General features: G+C 38.7%; 1 protein-coding gene across 5 annotated transcripts in view; it reads right to left on the bottom strand.

Moving 5' to 3' along the window:
- Nucleotides 1-20,896, bottom strand: part of RNF182 (ring finger protein 182) — a 62,460-nt gene extending 41,564 nt beyond the window's left edge. For 2 of the 5 annotated variants that reach the window (XM_053920668.2, XM_053920667.2), the window contains exon 1: nt 20,124-20,392. The gene's annotated coding sequence lies outside the window, so the exon portion shown is untranslated. Of the gene's footprint in view, nt 1-19,784; nt 20,088-20,123; nt 20,393-20,575 lie in introns of those variants that run through there. The other 3 variants (XM_045199544.3, XM_045199543.3, XM_045199542.3) reach the window with 2 other exon arrangements.
- Nucleotides 20,897-21,229: the final 333 nt, after the last annotated feature.

Below are 21,229 nucleotides of genomic sequence, written 5' to 3' on the forward strand. Positions count from 1 at the left end.
GGTCTATACTTAATCTAATTGTATTCATAATCTAAAACTTTCCTACAAAAATAACCCCTCTAGTCTCAGACAGCTTCACTGATTAACTATCTATCAAACACTTAAAGAACTGATACCAATCTCTTCTAGAGGGCTGAACAAAGAAGGGAACACGTCCCAATTGATTTTATAAAACCACCATATCCTGGAACCCTATACAAGGCTAGTTCATTATAAACACACACACACAAAATTACAAGATACTCTCCCCTAAACATAGGCACAAAATTCTTAAACAAAATATTAGCAAACACAAAAATCATAGCACATCTGCTGGGTCTATGACCGGGATAGGAATTGTTTTAACATTTTTGAAAATGTGATTACCACATTGACAAAGTAAAGGGGAAACAAATCACACGATAATCCCAATAGACGCAGAAAAGTATTTGCTAAAACTTGACACGTGTTCATGATTAAAATGCTTATCAAATTAGAAATAAGAGAATTTCCTTAATCTGAAAAAACTTTTCAACTCACTCCTACATAAGTAAATGTCATACTTTAAATAATGGAAGTTTTCCCCTGCGACTGGGAACAAGGATGAGACAAACACACACTATCATCACAACTATTCAAAATTACAGCCGAGGCCCTAACTGGTGCAGTGAGGCAATAAAAAAATATAAAAAGTTGAAAATATGGCCAAAAAAATTATCACATAAAATGATTACTCACATAGAAAATCCAAATGATTTTACAGATAAACTATTAAGACTAAGAAGTAAAAGTACCAAAATCCTTGCAATCAAGGTCAATATACCAAAATCTATTGCATTTATATGTACAAGCAACAAAAAATTAGAAGGTGAAACTTTAAAAGATGTAACTTGCAATAATGACAAAAAGAATCAAGCTAATAAAAATGTGCAAGAATGATACAGAGAGAACTTGAGAAATTAAAGACAGAGAAATTAAAGACAACCTAATTAAACAGAGAACTATATTGCGTTCATTGATTATAAGACTCAATATTATAAAGATGTCAACTCTCCCAATTGATCTACAAATTCCATTTAATTCCAATCAAAATCTCATCCAGGTTTTTTTTTTTTTGGTGGAAATTGACAGAGTGATTCTAGAATTTATAAGCAAATGCTAAACATCTTTAAAAAAGGCAAAAGAAAATCAAGAAGTAAAACAAAATCAAAAGGCTTACCTATACTACCTCATTTCAGGACTAAATAAGGCTTTTTATAAAGCAGATAGCACAACAGGAACAGAATATGGGGTCCAGAAACAGATTCAAAAACAGGATTACCTGGTTTATGAAGGTGTCACTGCAATTCATTGTAGAAAAGATAATCTTTGCAATAAATAATACTGGGTTCATAGGATATTTATGTAAATAAAAGTATCTTGACCCCTACCTTACACTATACACAAAATTCAATTCCAAGATCACAGATCTAAATGTAAATGGTAAAACAAAACTTCTTGTTAGCACAGGAGAGTATCTTCATGACACTGAGGCCGGCAAAAAATTCTTAAACAAGACAAAAAAGCACTAACCTAAGAGAGAGATTTATACATGAAATCCATTCAAATTAAAATTTTATGTTCATCAAAGAAACATTACAGGATTAAAAAGCCAGCCATAGTGTAGAAGACATATGCAATACATTTATCTGACAAAGGACGTGTGTCCAGAAAATATAAAGAACTCCATCAAAATCAGTAAGAAAAAGACAATCCCTTTTTTAATGGGCAAAAAACTTGAACAAGCATCTCACAGAAGAGGTTATTCAAATGGCTAGTAAAATATATAAAAAGTGTTCAACAGCATTTAATTAGGAAAGTATAAATAAGAACCATAGTGAGTCACCACTTTTCATCCACCACTCAGCACAAATACCAAATGTGAGCTAGAAAGAGAAGCAACTAGAACTTGCATGTACTGGTGTTGGGAATGTAAACTGGTACAACCACTTTGGGCAACTGTGTGGCAGTATCAAAGGCATATCATATACATAGCCTACAACCCATTCCATTCCAAGGTGTACACTCAACAGAAATGCCCACAGACACATATGAAGGAACACTCCTGGCAGCACTATTTGTAATAGAGAAAAACTGGAAATAATCCAAATGTCTACGAACTGTAAATGATTTTTAAAATGTGGTATATATAACAATGAAATATCAAGATGTGGGATAAGAAAAAACAATTACTATACCCAGCCACATGGATGAATATCACAAAGAAAGTGATCCCCAAAAGCACATAATATATGATTTCATTTGTTTAAAGTTTTAAAATTGGTAAAACTAATAAATCGTGATATATTCAGACTAGTGGTTACATTCTGGCACAGGTTATCACTGAAAAAAGCAATAAATGGATTCCGGGGTGATGACAGTATTTTATTTTTTGATGCGGGTAGTAGAGACACAGGTGGCTTAGGAAATGCATAGAGCTATAAACTTATGACTTGTGTACTTCTCTGTGTGCATGTTAACCTTCAATAACAAAGTTTACTTAAAAAATACTGCTTCCTTAAGTCTATACGTGATACACACAACACAAAACAGGTAACAGAATGTTGTGATTTTTTTAAAAGCCTACACAAAGTACCCGGAGATTTTCTAGAACTCATGTCTGATAATTTACTCCCCTGTTGAAAATTTTATTATCTTCCTCATCTGTCCTGTGTCTTCCTCACCAGCACATCTCTTCACACCCCCTCCTCCTCCCCCACTTCACTCCGTCCCCTCCCCAAATCTACCAAAAGAAGCCACGTTATCTCTAGAATAGGTCGTAGACTTTTAGTATGTAAAGTTCCCTCATCCTAGATCTTTTCCTTATTCTCACCACTCTAACCAATCCCATACTTGTCCCCTGCCTGGGACATCCATCATTAATTAACACAGACATTAATCACTCCCAGATCTGGTTTGGACTCTCTCCTACATGCTGCTTCCACAGGATCATCACCATCTGCCCTCACGTCACACTCTAACGATAAGACCCATCTCTACACTGAACACCAAGATGGTGTTCATCTTTGGGTCATCAGTGCCTTGCACACAGTGGGTATTCAATACTTACTGAATAAATAGAGTAATAAAGAAAGCAGATCCTTAAATGCATATACCTAAAAAATGTCCTCCTTTGTATAATGCAAGATTTTTGCAAAGGCTGTCTAAATTTCCTTTCTTTTTTTTTTGGCTGACTTTCTCCAGCAGAAAGATCTATCATGTATAGACCAATCAACCATGACCTACAGGTTAATAATCCAGCCATTTAAATTTATTGCAGACCAAAGAATAATTGAATCTTAGTCTAGATATAATTTTGAGTTCTAAATGCTTTAAGCTCATCCTAATTATATGTCCCACTGTTGGAGTGAAATTGTTTAAAGGTTTCAAACTCTTCTATCATTGTCTACAAAGATAGAGAAAGGGAAAACATTAAATTTGTTAAGTGGCTAGTTCCATACCAGAACGGTATAAATCAATCTCATGGTCCATTTCAAATGTCCCATTATAGTAAGCAAGGTTTATCTTAAAAGAATCATGGATGTCTTATTTTAAAAATTATATGTTTTAAAACATCTTTTATACATATTCAATGTAAGATACACTGAGTAATTTTTCTGCCCATACATCACCATGATTAAAATACCATAACAATCTCAACAGTCTCAGTGACATCACATGGTTATCACTAATGTGCTCTCCTTTTTGGACTAACTAATGTTCTCACAGATTCCCCCTGAAAATACCTTCCACTTATTAATATGTGGCCTGTAGCAGTTCCACCGTCAGAATAACTATGAAAGATTTGCAACTCTAATCTGAATAAGTGAATAAGGACCTTGATATTATAACTTTAAAATTTTTTCTGCCAGCCATAATTTCTCTGGCTGTGATACTATTCATCTATCTTTTGTGTTTCAGTTAACTACAACTGAATTCATAGTTATGTCAATATAGATGAACTACATCTTATTCATTGTTTCCCAAAACCCTTATCTAGCCCCTGAAGAAGTAGGTAACTAAGTGTCCATATGGTGCTAGGCCCTGGACTAAGCAGCCTGAATAGAACGTCAAGCAAAAAAAAAAGAAAAAGGCATTGCCTCTGTCTTCAGGGAACTTACAGTCCAGTGAGAATAATATCAATCAGATAGGCACACACATAAATATAAAATTACAATCATAATAAAAACATCTCTTAGCTGGATTATTGCAATAGGCTCCTAACAGTTCTCCCTGCTAGCACTCTTGCTCCCTCACAATCTAATCTCCACATGGAAGAATATTTCTAAAATGTAAATCAACTATTCCCATTTCTCCCAACCCCCACCTCTGCAAAAAGTTCTCCCATTTATTCTATGTGCAATGGTTTGCCTTGCACATAGAATAAAACCCAAGCACTTACCCTGAATTGCAAAGCCTTGAGCAATCTGGCCATTCCTTCCCCTCTATAATCTCATCTCATATCACTCTCCTGCCTTCTCTCTGCCTCAGGGCCTTTGCACTTATTCCTTCTGTCTGAAATGCTCTGCTCTTGATCAAGGGCTCCCCTTGTCATTCAGGTCTCAGCTTAAATGATACCTTCCTTCTTAATCTAAGGTAGCATCCAAATATGCCTTATTTTTATTATCCACACATTATTTGTCTCTGCTAGCTTTCTTGACTGTCTGGATTTGTGTGTGTGCGCGCGCACATGAGTGCAAGTATCTCCTCTCTAGAATGCAAGCCCTGTAGAGAGGGAAACTTGTCTGTTTACATTCTCAGCTTAGATCTCTGCCTGGCCTAGTGTAGCCACTCAATAAGTATTTGTTGAATGAGTAGTGAGTGGTGTTGGACCTGGTTAGGCATATAAGGGAATAAGGAAGTAAAAACTAAGCTGAAATCTGAAAAATGAGCGTGAGCTACTGAGTGAAGAGAGAAGGGAAGAACACCCACACAGAAGGAATAGCCTGTTCAAAGACCCAAGGGCAGGAGGAAGCATTGCATAAAGAGTGATTAAAAGAAGACCCATAAGATGATATCAGAATACAAAAAAAAAAAAATAGCTGAGGAAGATGTTAGGAGAGTCTGTTAGCTGTTTGAAGGACACAAAGGCAAGTATTATACAATGAAATTAATATGCTTATCAGATTTGAACAAAACAAGAGGTATATGCTTTAAAAACCACTACAGAATTATTTCATAATAAAACCAAAGCAGGCATAAATAATAGGATAAAAATGTATTCAATTAGTGATACTTTTATAAAATGATGTACTACATTTTAACCTAAATCCCACAATTTAATAATATCTATTCTTATTTTTATGACCTGATTTCAATAGATTACTCCATCTAAAAAAAAAACAACTGCTGCATGGAAAATGTTTTATAAAACATATCAATTAATGAAAATTTATTTGTAGATTTGTTCTAATAAGAAACCCTGATTCTACTCATTGAAATATTATTACTACTATTGTAAATATGTCTGAAATATTAATGCCACACTATTAATTTTTTTAAAGAAACTCATATTGCAGTGCTTAAATTATATAGGATTCTGCATTTGAAGAAAGGTATAAAGAACCATGTTACTAAATATAAACAGGGACCTTGAAAAAAAAAGGTAAAATGCCAGAATTATTTTTTTAAAGAAATGATTAAAAATGACCTTTAAGTACAAGTCTTCATCTCCTAGAGGAAAAGGCAGAAATGAGAGGGCACGTGATGGAGGTGAAAGATGCCAAATAGCAGAGAGCTGCCATTTATTAAGTACATTTTACCCATCATATGCATTGTACACTTTCCACACACCCATCCATCCCTCATCCTCACAACAACCCTACCAGGTGACGGCATTATTACAGTTCAGTGTCCATCTACTCCTGGTCTCTTCCTTGTACACGTGCCATTTGTTTTACCTGTATACATGTACTCTGTAAATGAGTATGTTCTTCTATAAAACCAAACATTCATGGGCTAAGTACAGGATTGCCACTGTCAGAACTATACATACGAGAGGTTTAACAGAAAGAGGCATTTACCCTGCTCTTTAAAACTTCATACCACCATCATTTGTCAGTAGGAAGAATTTTCTCTATCCTAACAGATTTATTCACTCCCAATGTTCTCCAAATTATTCAATCTCAGCCCTCTGCTCAGAGGTTGAGCTAAATCTAATTACTTCCCACCTACAAACTGATATCAGTTGCAAGAACACACACTCTAATTCAGATGCATCTTAATTCCAATGAAACTGCTGTCACTTATGAGGAAGCTAAATGACAAAAACACCTTTAAGTCAACACAAATCAATTCCCACTATTAGAAAAGTTTACGTCCAAGGTGGTTATACCATCTTTGCATACAAAATTATAATTCTACTATCCACTCCTATTATAATCTCCCCAAGCTATTATATACTTAAAAAGAAACAATAAATAAGCTGATAATAAATACTAAGTACATGTGTTATTGTACCTCATTTAATCTTTTAACCCTCTAGACATTTCACCATGATGGGTACCGTTAGCATTCCACTTCATAATGAGGTGGTGAAGCCTGTAAGGGAAGTTAGGGAGCATGCTCTAGATGACAGGGTTTACTAAAGGGCAAAGCCAGGATTCCACCCCAGATCTGATGACTAGGAAGCCCGGGCTCCTCCCATCCATGCAATGTGGGCAGATTGAACCAACAGGGCAGACCATGCACCAGTGAATACCTCTGATTCATTTCCATCTTTTAGTACCTATTGCTGATTTAATAACCTGCAATAAGTCTGTTCCCTTCTCAGAAAACATGGACACAAGCTGAAAAAGTTCATAAATGACACATACACATTAGATACAACAAATAGCAAAATGTTTTTTCATTCACAGGCTGGGGTGGGGATGTATTTTGTATTTTCTATAGTCTGTTCCTATTTTAACGACTAAGAAATCATTAAAAGCTTTGCTAAACTTTCCAATCCTCCCCTCCTCACCCCCCCAGAAAACATCTTTACTTTGTTTAAAAAGCTAATCGAAGAAGAACTATGAGACTTACTTGATTTTGCTGCCTCTAGCTCTGGAGACACCATGTCTTCTTTTATTTATTGGGGTGACACTGGTTAATAAAATTATGTCGGTTTCAGCTGTAAAATTCTGTACTACACCATCAGTACATTCTATTGTGCTCACCACCCCATCAAGTCTCCTTCCATCACCATTTATCCTCCTTTACACCTCAGGTACCTCCCACCACCCTGGAGACAGCATACTTTTTAGAGTGCTTGTTATTATCATTAGTACTTGAATATCTGCAAGCAAACTGCTAATTCAAGCTCATAGAGAAGTGGGCTTCAGGTGTTTTCCTTTTATTTCTTAGCTCTAAAATTGCACATAAGAAATTCTAGCTCATATTAACATTAGCAAGGCTCCAAAAATTATCTTCAAATTGTTTATATCCATCTTTACAAAGCCTTAAGAAGAGAATTATACCTTTTTTAAGGCTTTAAGAAAATAGTTAAAATATGAAGTTTCTGCCTTGAAATGCTCATATCTCAGTGATTATAGAAGTCTGAGATTTTACCAAATAAGTAATTCTGATTTGTTTACCAGAATGGAGGATGGCATTTTCTGCGCTGTTCTCTGAGGCCACTTAATAAGCTATAGAAACAACCACGTGACAACACCAAGCACAGAGGCTTGACTACAGAAGTATAAAACTTTTCTATAATATTCTGGAGTTTTCTTAACACTGATCATCCTGGGCTGGAAACAGGCATCATATAAAATTATTCATTCAAAAATATTTATTGGGCACTTTCTATATTCTTGGCATTGTTCTAGAAGCTGAAAATATAGAGCAAAAACAAAAAAATAGAGCCACTGTCTTTATGGATTCTATACAAGAGAAGAAAGAGGAAACAAACAGATACACACTTTTTGTTTGTTTACATGTTGTGCCAGGTGGTAACAGTGCTGCCGAAAAGAACAGGTAAGAGAGATAGAGAGTACAGGAGACAAAAACATTACAATTTTTTATACAGTGCTTTTTTATAGAAGGCCTCTCTGATAACATTTAAGTACTAATCTAAAACAAGGACGTGACCTCACAAATATTTCAAGAAGCAGCAGTCCCCAAAGGGGACAGCAGTGTTAAGGTACAGGGGCCACAGCAGTCTTGGTGTGTTCAGAGAACAGCAACGCCAGAGTGCGGTGTACTAGGTGGAGATGTGGTGGGGGCTGGCAGGGGCCGGAGCATGCAGGCCCGTTGAACTGCTTCTGCCATTTACTGAGTGAGGAGGGAACCAGGGAATGAGGGGTTTATTTTGTTTTCTTTTGGCATCAGAGTCTTTTGAGCAGGGAATTCATAGGATCTGATTTCAAGTTCAAAAGGATTATTCTTGCTGCTACCTAGGAAATAGACTATATTCTGCCCTATAAAGGAAGAGGCTGGGAGGCCAGTTGGAAGGTACCTTCAATAAAACAAAAGGGAAATGGTAGTAGACTGTAGTACAGCGGGAGAGAGAAATGATCAAATTTGAAGGCAGAGTCAAATCAGCTAGTGGACCCAATTTAAAGTATGAAGGGAAAAAACAAGTTATGAAGAAGTCCAAAGTTATGGCCAAGGCCCCTCAAAGAATGTCGACGCCATTTACTAAATTGGGGAAAACTACAGGAGCAGCAGGTCATGAAGGTACAGGGAACCAGGCGGTCATTTCTGGATTATGTAGAGTTTGAGATGACTATTTAGACATCCAAATGGAAATGTCAACTAGTTACATGGATTTCTTTTTTTTTCTTTTTTATTGAATTTATTGGGGTGACACTGGTTAACAAAATTATACCTTTACCCTCTTACACCCACTCACCTCTCCTCCCCCTGGCAATCAGCACCACGTTATCCATGCCCACGAGTTCCTTCTCTTTTTTTCTTTTTTGCACAATAAGGGAAGAAATTCTATTGAAGATATGAATTTGAGACTCATCAGCAGGTAAATGATATTAAAGCCACAAGATAAGCTACTTAGGAAATGGCGGTGGACAAAAAAAGGAAAATCCAAAGTCTGGACTTGCAGGCGCTGCAGTGTTTGGAGAGATCTGCAGAAACCATCAAAGAACACGGGGCAGGAAAGCCAGTGACATCGGCAGAGAATCAACAAAGAAAGGTGTCTTGGAGACCACACGTGGTGTGCTGGGTTAGTGCTCAGCAAATATGCACTCCCATTTCCTTCCGAATTGTGGATGGAGTATGTTTCCCTGCACATTGATGTTAGGGCTGGCTATGTGAATTGGGGGGGGGGGGCGGGCAATGGGAATGTTAGTGGGCAAAATGTAATAAAAGGCCTTCAGTGTGCTTATGTGGCTTGACTTTACTCTTGAACCCCAATAATCTGCCACAAAAGAACATACCCTGGGTAGTCCCTGTAGCATAAGTCCCAGGACAAATACATCAGGAGTGATCTAAACCAAACCACAGCCTGGAGCAGGGCCACTCAGCTCAGCCCATCCTGGATCAGTTAAAATGCAGTAAACCTAGGAGACCCACAAACAAAAGATTAAATGTGAGCAACTGAATTTTACAGTGGTTTGAAATGCAGTATTACTAAAGCAAAACCTAACGTATACCCCAAATGAAGAACAAATCTTTCAAGAAGAAGGGACTGATCAATGTCAAGTGTTTCCGATAGGCTGAGTAAGAGGAAGACTGGGAACTGATTCTGGATTTGGCAAGGTCACTCTGAAGCACTTTTAGCAGTGTGATGGGTATGAACCCCTAATTGGGATATGTTCAAGAATAAGAGGACAGAAATAGGAAAGAGCAGTGTAGACAATTCTTTCAGGAAGTTTTGCTATAAAGGAGAGCAGTGAAAGAAATGGTGTGAAAATGGTAGAAAAATGTGTAGGCATTAGGAAGTATTGTGTTTGTTTTTAAGATGAGCTTGAATTAATATAGTTTGTAATATTACTATATATAAACTGATGGAAAGATCTAATAATGAGGAAAATTGATGAGAGAGAAACCATTATCCTGAGTTGGCAAGAGGGGAAGAACACAATGCACAAGTGAAGGAGGAAGCTGTAGAGGGAGCTCAGTCACTTAGGATCCCACAGGAGATGGTAGTGTGTATGGGTGGAGAAGCAGGAGAGGCCAAAGATCCAATGGCGGAAATTTTCTAGAAGCAAGGTCATCTACAGAGGGCAAGAATGGAGGAAGGGATACAGGTTTGAGGAGAGAAGAGAAGAGAAGAGATGTTTTCTAGGATAGCAGGATAATGAGCAGGAAGAGGAGGAGGGTTGCCATTCACACATAAATTACGTTTACGTCTCAACATTCCCATCTAAAAGGCAAACTACTTATGATGAAACAGAGGACACAAGCCTACCCACTGTGCTGCCTTTGAAAAAACTACTGCTGTTGTAAACAAACAAATTTTTTTAATTGTCTGAGAAACGATTCAGAAAAATAGACAAAAGCTTGAATATTCAAATTAAAAAAAATGACATCAGAATGTCTGTCAAGCCAATCACATGTCATTAAAATTCCTGTGACCTAGAGAAATGAAGAAAACACCTGAGTGAAAGCAGCTACCTGAAACAGTAGTGGGGCACAACCTAAAGCCGATCGAAGAATTAAGTCAGGAGTAGTCTGAACCCAGGGTCTAGGGCTGCGCTGCTCAGTGTGGGAGCCACTAGCCATGACTGGCTAGAGCACTGAAATGTGGTAGTGCAGCTAAGGAACTAAAATTTTAATTTTATTTAATTTTAATTTAGAAACTGAAGCAATGTAAAATATTTTTCCACCAAACTCTACTTTACTATTTTGTCAGGACTACATTTCATTGTAACTGCTAAAAATTTAGCATCCAAATTGAGATATTGTTTAAGTATATAAGACTTCATTAAAAAATTAAAAGAATGTAAAATATCTTAATAATTTTATACTTATTACATGTTGAGATGATGGTAATTTCTGGACATATTGGATTAAACAAAATCTATTATTAAAATTAATTATTTTTTGCTTTTTTAATATGCCTACCCAAAGCAAAATTACATATTGGACAGCATTTGGCCTAGGATGAAAATACCAGTAATATCTGAAAAGCAAGGTCTGGAGTCACCTGTTGTCATAATGACTATAAAAGAAGGCCAAACCTATCCATCCACATCACAGGAAGAATTATCCAGGGGGTGATCAAAAGAAACTATACTTTAATGAAAAAGAGTTGATAGGGAATGGCATAGCTACAGTTCACCTGAAGTGGTACTGCCAGCTTACCTGAGATAACCAACTTCCTTCCAGTGGGTAAGTGACCCTCCAATCTAGAGAAGATTTAGAATGAAGTACAGAGATAATGAAGAAAATCAGACACATATTAATACTATTTATAAAAGTTTAGAAGTATGTTTTATATCAACTGGAACAGTTTGTGAATAATTATGTTTTTACTGTTTAAATGAATCTGACAAAAACTGACAGATTAGACTTCTGGTTCAATTGGGTTGGCCGAAAAGGTCATTTGGTCTCTGTCCGTAAGACGGCTCCAATAGTGCTTCGTTGTGTTTAACTTCACTCAGAACAATTTTGTTAGCATTATGACAGTTGTCATATCAGCGTGCATTAAAAAAAACATAATTTGTGAATTTTCTGTAGCCATTCTAATGTTGAAGATGGAAAAAATATACAACGTTTTTGGCATATTATGCTTTATTATTTCAAGAAAGGTAAAAACTCAACTGAAACACATACACAAAAAAATGATTTGTGCAGTGAATGGAGAAGCAGTGATTGATCAATCATGTCAAAAGTAGTTTGCAGGGAGAGCAAAAGGAGAGATTGGGACAACTGTAATAAACTGTAATACAATAAAATAATAAAATAAAATTTCTGTGTAACAGTTTTACTACCAGTATAAAGGTCTGTCTAGAAGGTATCCAGCCAAGTAATATAAAAAATAGAGACATTTATTGAAGAAGATACAAAAAACATGGTACATAGGACAGTGACACCTCAGTTCCCTTCAAAGTACGCACATTGGGACCCCACACAGTTCTCCCAATTGCCATCAGCTGCCCCATCGTATTTTCCTAAATTTCATCAATAGTCTGAAATTTCTTCCCTTTCAAAGGAGATTTTAGTTTTGGGAAAAGCTAGAAGGTTCAGGGCGCCAAATCTGGGTTGTAGGGGGGCTGAGTCACTTGGGTGACTTGATGTTTCATCAAAAAACTCTGCAGGAGATGTGATGCTTGAGCGGATGTGTTGTCATGATGAAGCTGTCAATCACCAACTTCCCATAGCTGCAGCCTTCTGAATCATCAGAATAGTTTCTGTGGAGGAATGTTCAAGCTTATGCAAAATTTGATGTAGATTCATTGCTCTGATTGCTCAGTCATCTTGAATCCAACAGCCACACAGTACTCATGCTCACTCAACGGCATCTACCACCCCCAAAGACCAGTACAATGAAGTCGTCATTGTTCATGCATGTGCATTCCAGTCCACTCTCCTTGGCTGCCAGGTTACATTGATGTCACACAAACCGTTCTCGTTATATTAACAAAAGCTGGACTTTGTCCAGACAGACTGTGTTTGTGTGTGTGTATGCCTAAAATCGTAATTCTTATAGTTTTCAAATTAGTTTCCAAGATAATGAATATTGAATGTGTGTTTTTACATTTTAAATTGTTTATACTCATAGTTAAAATATTTAGTCCTTCTAAATCTGTACATTTTTGTTTTTACCTTTGCTTTTTGGATTAGACTTACAGAAAAATCATATATGCATTACATTAAAAAATCTTAAATTCAATGATGCTACTTTTATTCCTTTTTATTAAAAATATATCTATCTTTATTTCATTTAACATTGCTCAATTCTACTTCAGTTACATTTGTTTAATCATAAATTTTAAAACTAAGTTAATTTTGTTATGGTTATTATTACTTTTGTGTAATAAAAATGATTCAAGACTGCAAAATAAAAAGGGATTTGCAGAGTTTCATGCTAGAGTTTTCTCACTGGACGATGCTTCACATCGGGTAGACCAGTTGAGGTTGACAGTGAACTTATTGCGACATTGAGAACAATCAACATCATACCATGTGGGAGATAGCTGACATACTCAAAATATCCAAATCAATAACGTTATTGGTGAAAATGAAAGTTGTGTCTTTTCTTTTATGGAAAAACTAAATGGACTTTTTGGCCAACCCAATAGTTTTAAATGTGTAATAAATTTAAACATATGATTTATTTAGACTGAAACGTTTATGAGGATTTGCCTATGTCTATAAAATATGATATAAAATTTTAAATGTAAAATAAAATTTTGTAAGTGATACTACACTCTAAAGAACTTGAGCTACGTATCTGGAAAGGTTTTACTTATTTGGGTCATAAATTTGCCTAATAAGCATCTAATTTGTTTAAATAGAAAATTAAATACATCAAGTTTATATGTGCAATTGAAAATATTTAAGGGTTTAAATTTAGCTAAGTTTGTAAATGAGACTGATAGCTAAAGGAACTGAATCTGTTCAATTTAAACCAAAGTTTCATCAAAGAAAAAGTGAAGGTGATTGTTCACATTAACCAGATTTATAAACAGAATAATAAGTTGAATTTAAAGGCCTAAATAAATCTAGATTTTTATTTACCTGTACTTTATACATATAATAATTGACATATATATGTGTATATACATATGTATGTGTATGTGTGTGTATATATATATATCAGTTGTACTGTCTGTATACAAAACTTACTCTTAATAGCTAATAATTAAGTAGTTTACAAATATTAATCTGTTTAATCCTCACAACAATCCAGAGACTATTGGCCTCCCCATTTTACAGGTAACGAAATGAAGTCACAGCATGATTAAGTGGATGCCGCAAGGTCATACAGCTAGAAGACAGCGGGGCCAGGATTCAACTCCGGGCTGTCTGGCTCCTAAATTCATGCTCTTAGCCATAGTGCTTTACTGACTTGCATCTCACCGTTGAATGTGAAAAAGAGCTCACACTGGCTAGTTGTTCATAAAAGCGAGCTTTTACATGCTGTTAAGATTTTAACTGAAAGTCTCTTGTTCCTCTATTTTTCCCAGTAGCTATCAAGAAAGATTTGCGCTAAGAATTACAGGAAAAACCCATGGTATACAGGGGAATGGCCCAAATGAGAAGTTTTCAAGGCTTCTGACTTCATCCTGGCCCAATATTCCAGACCTCTAGCATCCTAAGATGAGGAACTCTCCTACAGGAACAAAGGCCCTCAGGAAAGTCCAGCCTGAATTACTTTTCATTTCATTTATTTTCATCCTATACCATCAGTATGGCCCTTTTCTGTGTGAATTCCCAATCCAGGGCATGATATTAAAACAAGTTCAGGAGAGAAAAAATACTTTCATTTAATTTTTTTTTAATTCTAAAAATATGTTTAAAGGGAAGAGTTCTCCCCTTCCTGCCCTAGCCAGTGTGGCTCAGTTGGTTGGAGTGTCCCGTACCCAAAAGGTTGCGGGGTTCATCCCAGTCTGGGTGCATACCATCCCCAGTCTGGGCCCATATGAGAGGCAACCAATTGATGCTTCTCTCACATCACTGTTTCTCCTTCTCCCTTCCTTTCTCTCTAAAAGCAATGAAAAAAATGTCCTGGGGGATGGATTAAAAAAAAGAGAGAGTCCTCCTCGTCCTTCTACCCAAAAACCCCACCTGGAATCTGCAGCAATATGTGTAAACAAAAATTTATTTTTCTCAGTTACCTCCTAAGAACCATCTCCCCTGCCTCAGTGGACCACACCTATCATTCTGAATCTTCCCCACCAGGCGGTCCTCAACTGCCAGTGTTCCCAGAGCACTCATAATCTGAAAGCATCTTCACCGCCTTGGGAAGGCATTCTTTGTCTGCTGGTGATTAACAAAGCAATCTTAGTCAGCTTCAGAGTGTGATTTATCCACACAAATCATGTTTTTAAATGTGTTGACTGTGTGCAATCCTGGATAAAGTATTTATTCACATTTCATTGATGAGGAAACGAGTAACTGTGAAGATTAAAAGATAGTCTGTGTAGCAAACTTAACAGAGTACCTGGCACCAAGTAAGCATTCAGCAGATGGTAGCCATTACAATATTTATTATTTAAAAGAACCTACAGAACTATGATTCATTGCTTGCTGTTTATGGACTCCTGTTTCTTATTTAACTTACTTTTCATATGGCTAAAATAAGAGAGACCCCCCCTGAAATTAAAATGCTAATGACCCTCCTGTGGAGACAGTAAGGGGAGACGTATAGGGGATAATATTGATAGGAGGTAAAGAACTAAAAGGATTATAAAGACAAATGTAAGTGATTTTCAAAGATCCATTTTTTTGCTGTCTTTAGAATTATCAAAAGCTTACTCATAACTCCCTGCTGCATTCCTTGACATAAAGAAGCCAGAATCCTGGTGGATTCTATATACCTTTAGGTTAATAAAACAGAGAGCGATCAATCATATCAGTTTCTTTCTTCTTAAATTTAGGGATCATAATAATACCTAGTCCTCACAGGAACATTAAATAAGTTAATACTTGCTAAGTGCTCGGAATAGTGCCTGGCCCATTGGAAGCATTAGTAAGGATTTGATTGAATGATAGAAAGGATGGAACTGCAATCATACTACACAACGTCTGAGGAAAACATTTATATCAAGAGGAAATGCCAGATAAGACCACACAGAAACATTTTACTATAGATTTACAATTCAAGAGTTTGAGGAAGCACCTATAACTATGCCCAACACATCGTGCAGTGATAAAACTGTGTAAAATGCCACGTCTCCCTTGAATGACTATGGTCACAGGAGAAGAAAGATGACCTAGACTGACAGAAACAATTTCTCATTTAGGTACATCAGGCATGTTGGACAAAGACATCATCTCATTTTATAGTTCCATTACTATCTTGATTATTGAGCTGGTCTACCTGACCAATTAGTTTACATAACATATCCATGCCCTAATTTGTGGTTTATAATATTCAAAGTGCACTTACACCACAATTCAAAGGAGTCACTTTTTCATTAGTCAGGAGAAAAGATGGGGGTAAGCAATCAGAAGGAGCATCTCTGTTGTAGAAGTGGCCCGCCTTTGGAAACATCAACAGCCCTTGGGTAACTGCTTCAGGATTCTGAACTACAAGGTGCCAAAGAGAATATTAGAGCCATCAGAGTTTTTTCACTCTCTTCTCCTTCACCATGAAGCCGGCTCTCAGTATATATTAACCTCCCTTTTTAACTAACATTTTTTCAGTCACCGAAGCCTCCATCTCCAGGCCCTTTGGCTTTCACTGAGTATGAGATAAAGAAGCAGGGATCTAGTTCAAGACACTCAGGGTAATGAGCAATCAATGCCAAACTTCCCCATCCACCATACAACCTCTGTAGCTATCCACAATGTGATGTTAAGGTTTATAATATGTGCTGTGTTTTAAATGCACACCATTAAAAATTAAGTTTCCCATATGCTTCTGGTTGAATAACAAATTAATCAAGTCACATTCTTTAAAGCCCTAGGGATATAAAATTATTTTAAAAGCATTAAGGAACTAAGCGGTAACTTTTCCGCATAAGAAAAGGAAAACTGAAATCTAAGCCAAAGAAGACTATTTGGGTATCATACACAAAATAAAATGAATAATCATAATAGTTGGAAAACAAGTAATTCCTCGTCCATAAGAGTTCATATGACTTGCATCAAGCTATGTGGAATATATAGAAGGAAACACTTGTTAAATATTTGTTGACTGATTCCAAAAGTATGTAATTGCTACAAATAACTGGCACATAAGAAAGTCAATCCTTGACTTCAAACTATACTTACAACTCCCGAATTATGTGCCAGACAGTGTAAATGTATGCATTTTCCCCAAGCACTTGTGTTTTTCAAAATGACTTAAGATATATCTTATCTTCACTTTAACTGGGGGCACAAGAAATGAAACACATGTCCACAAAAGTTTTCAACCTCTATCAATCACTATCAATAATCCATGTCACAAAACACCACTTCTTGCCACCCACCATCTCATGTCTCCCTTGCCTTTTCTCAGCACGGTGATTATGATCAATACCTCCCATGTACAGCAGGTCGGTTTACAATACCTTATATTTTATAGCACTTTTCCCGCCAGGTCTTAGGGCTACATTATTCTCCCCAGCCACAAATCTAATCCTAAGTGTTCTGATAATGAAGAAATCATTAAAAACTATCATCCTTCCTAAACATGCTTTTATAAATGCTGTAACACATTGTACTGAATGCTAAATTATCAACCAGTCATCATGTTATCACAGTGCAACTAGAAATTGCAAGAGAATGCTACCCCAGAAACAGCCGACAACGGCTTCAGTGGCCTTATGCTGCCCATGCAGGCTCATATAGTTACAAACAACTAACTTTCAATGGCAGGAGTATAATGTTAATCCTAACTTAAACACGAGCATTTCTTGGCTCAATTTCTATCTTTGGACATGCTTGATAAGTTACAGAATTCTTTAGGTAGAGAAATGGCTGTTACAATTATAGACCATATTTTTTAACCTATTCCAAAAATAGGGACCAGTTTTAGTTCATAAAATTAAGACTCTTAACCCTAGAAATGCAGAAGTCTCATACTATTGTGAATCAGGGAAAGTGACAAATGGCGTTTTACACTCAAGGATGTGTTGTGCTGTTCCCTACTTCCACCAGGTGGCTAATCTAAACCATGGACATAAAGCACACGTTCCATTTGTATTTGCTAAGGAGATACTGTGGATATCACGGTATTTTTTTTTCTTTCATTAACTGGTTATGCAGAACACTAGTAACATACACAAACATGCCAAATCATTGTTTTGTGCTGCATTGATAAAAGCTTCATTTCATGTTTCAGAGCTTGGGTAAATAAACCACTACAACAAAACAGTGCATGATTATTTGTTTCTGATGTTTACTGATTTTATTTTTTGGCAGAAAGCAATACTGCTTTAAAATGCCAAACTCTATTGAATCTTGGGCCTTCTGTGAGCTAGCAGCAAAGGCAAAACATAAATCCTTATTGTGCTGAATTAACACTGGATATCTCCATTCTTCAGAGTACAATTTTTAGCCACAAATATTTGTGCAAGCTAAAACTCATAGTGAGAGTTCTGTCTGGCTGAAAAGCAGGTCCAGAGTCCCTGCACTTGAATATTAGATTTGCTAATGAAGATCTGAATAAAGCTGCACTCTTGGTAGCTCAGAAAGAACACAAAATGTGTTTTAGTACAAAACATTCAGTGTCTGTCTAATGTGTTTAGACTTTAATATTCTGATTGCCTTTCATGTTTAAATGAGAAAATATGTATATCCTCTCCTGGTTATCTTCTATAAACACATCTTCTTCATTTTAATCAATGTATCATTTCATCACTATCATCAACGAGTAGTGAGCAGAGCATCTGTAACATCACTCTACAAGTGAAATTCAGTTAAAAACAAACCCAATTGTGAAATAACCTGCAAATCATTGGTGCAACTTACTCCTTTAGTTTCCAACACAATCTTCTAATGAAGTGACATTGCTTAAAATTGCTAGCAAATATAAACAGAATTAGAAACATAGTAGTAATCAGCAGGCTAACAGGTGTTGAAATCCCAAAAGGGAGAGAAGGAATATTAGATAATCACTTGATGCCTGATACCTCCGGTAGCTTTAATATCTTTAATTCTAATCAACTTAACTGCAATTCAAAGTGATCTATGCCACTGGTTTCTTTTGATTAGCTACCTTTTAGCAAAGATATTTCTCTTATTGTATATAATGTTCGCTAACTGACCTATTCCAACTTATAAATTATTTTACTAAATTGGATATAAATTTAATTAGTTGACTTATTTTCCAGTTATCAATGTGACATCTCTCACCAAGTAAAACAAATGATACTAATAAATACATTATTTACTTCCGAATTGATCAGCTGTATTTCTGAAAATGATTAGTTTTCTTTCACATTATTACACAGATGACATCTATGTAGCCACAACAGTCTTTGCAATAATATTTTTAATGCATTCTTTGTTCTGCAACAAACTAAATGTCACGCAATGATGGCAGGGCTTGGGGCCCTCGAGAAAGGAGGGGGAGTGCCATAACTTGAGCAATTCCCCATCCAGCACCCGTATGCCCTTGGCAATGGGTGTAACCCTCATCACACTCATAAACACAGGCAAACACCGCCCAGCTACCTGCCTTCAGAAGTGCTTTACATTGCTTCCCCACGTATAAAAACGCAAGGCATTTTCTAGGTCCTTACAGCATGAACACAATACATTCCAGAAACAATAGCAATGACATAGGTGCCAAGTATCTAATGCACAAAGTACTGGTCCTGCTATTGACTCCGGTATTGCCGGATGGGGAACCCGGGCTACTTCTCGCATTTAGTTGCAGGTGCAACTACACCTTCCAGAGATACGGTCGTTATGTTCAAAATCCAAACGAACTTCACAAGCACCCTGAAATGCTTCAGTCACAGGCATAGAGAATGAGCTCCCTTTCCAAAGATTGTGAAAAATGTCTTGTATATTCCCCTTTACATCCCTCCCATCCCATCCTCAAAGAGAGAAAACTATGAAACATGGAAATCCAAAGGTAAATATTTCCATATCTTTTTTTCTGAAAGCCTCGATAACGAGAGAGAGGGAAGGAGGGGAAGAGAGAGAGACAGAGACAGAGGCAGAGAGACAGAGAATGAGAACGGGCGAGAATGAGAGAATGAATGCAGGCAGGTACCACCCACCGCCTCTGAGAAGCAAAATCACGTCCAGCGATCACCGGCCGGAGCTCCGAGCCCCGCGCGGCGCGGACCGTCGAGTGGCGCCCGGACGGCGGCCCCGGACGTCGTGGCCGGGAGGAGGCTCAGCCCGCCAGCCCGCCGCTGCCCGGGAAGTTTGCCGCGGGCCCCGGCCTCAGCGCGCCGGCGGCCGGGCGGAGGACTCCTCGGCGCCAGGGAGGCCGTCTCCCGGCGGGGACGCGCCCCACCGGGACCGGGGTGCAGCCGGCCCTGCGCGCTCGCCCCGAGGCAGGCGGACGCCCACCCCGCCCGACCCGCCCCCGGCCACGGGGCACGCCCGCGTACCTGGCCCGCGGCGGCCGTGGCGGGCGCGGGGCCCGGAGCCGCTCCGGCGGCGGCGGCGGCGCCTGGGAGGGCGGGAGGCGGCCGCGGAGGAGGAGCTCGGGCGCGGAGCGGGCGGGCGGGCCGCTTTGTTTCCACTGCGCGGAGCCGCGGCCCCGGCGTCACCATGGCAACCGCCGGGGGCCGGGCCCGGTGCGAGACCCGGACCCCGGAGTCCGGGACCCCCGGGGTGGCGGCCGCCGCCGGAGCCCCGCTCTTCCCCTCTGCAGCCTCGAGCGGACGAGGACCCTCGAGAAGCCGCTGCCACCCCAAACACACCCCTCTCAGTCTCTCAGGGCGCGTCGTCGTCTCTCCTCGGCGAGCGCGGACCGGACCGAGAGCCAAGCCGTATTTCCACCCCAGGAGGCGCCCCCTCTGGCTTCCCACACGGGACGTTCCAAAACCCCCCAACACACCTTCCTTCTCTGGAGCTGACCCGTCAAAACGGAAATTCACTGACGAGAAAAGAGCGGTGCGAACTGACAAAGTGTTGAGCAACTGGTACTCGGCGCTTCTGTCGCCACTGCCGCAGCGTGCGCGGAGCTGCCAAGGGACGCCATACCCCCTCCTCCGCCGCCGCCCGCCGCAGGCTGGCCTCCACCGGGTCTGCTTTCTCTCCCTCCAAAATCCTGCCTCTGTCTCGTGGAGGTCTGCAGGAGGACAGAGTGGGGACAGGGCTTTATTTCAGTAACTGTAAACCCAGGACACACTTGTAACCTCACAGGCGGATACACAACTTTCGGGCTGCATTGTGCATCTCCGCCGTTGCCACTGCTCAGCTACTGGCTGTGACTGCTAAGCATCTACCAGAGCTCTGGCTTACTCTGTGCCAAGGTCGGGCTACGTACTGCAGGCCATGGCGCTCCGGAAAAGAGACGGCCAAGGCTAGCCTTGGCATATGCTAGGCATCCTCTCCTAAGGAAATTCTTGGAGGGAAAAGTACCAGCAGACCCACAGTAATGCTTCCTCTAAAGGACAGAGCTAGAGGACAGCTACCCTGGGGTGAATGAGTCATCACCCCATACTATGTCTTCTTAAAAGATCAGTTACTGAATCCAAAACCTACAGTG

Source organism: Desmodus rotundus, chromosome 3 (genome assembly GCF_022682495.2).
Source record: "Desmodus rotundus isolate HL8 chromosome 3, HLdesRot8A.1, whole genome shotgun sequence".
Classification (NCBI taxonomy): domain Eukaryota; kingdom Metazoa; phylum Chordata; class Mammalia; order Chiroptera; family Phyllostomidae; genus Desmodus; species Desmodus rotundus.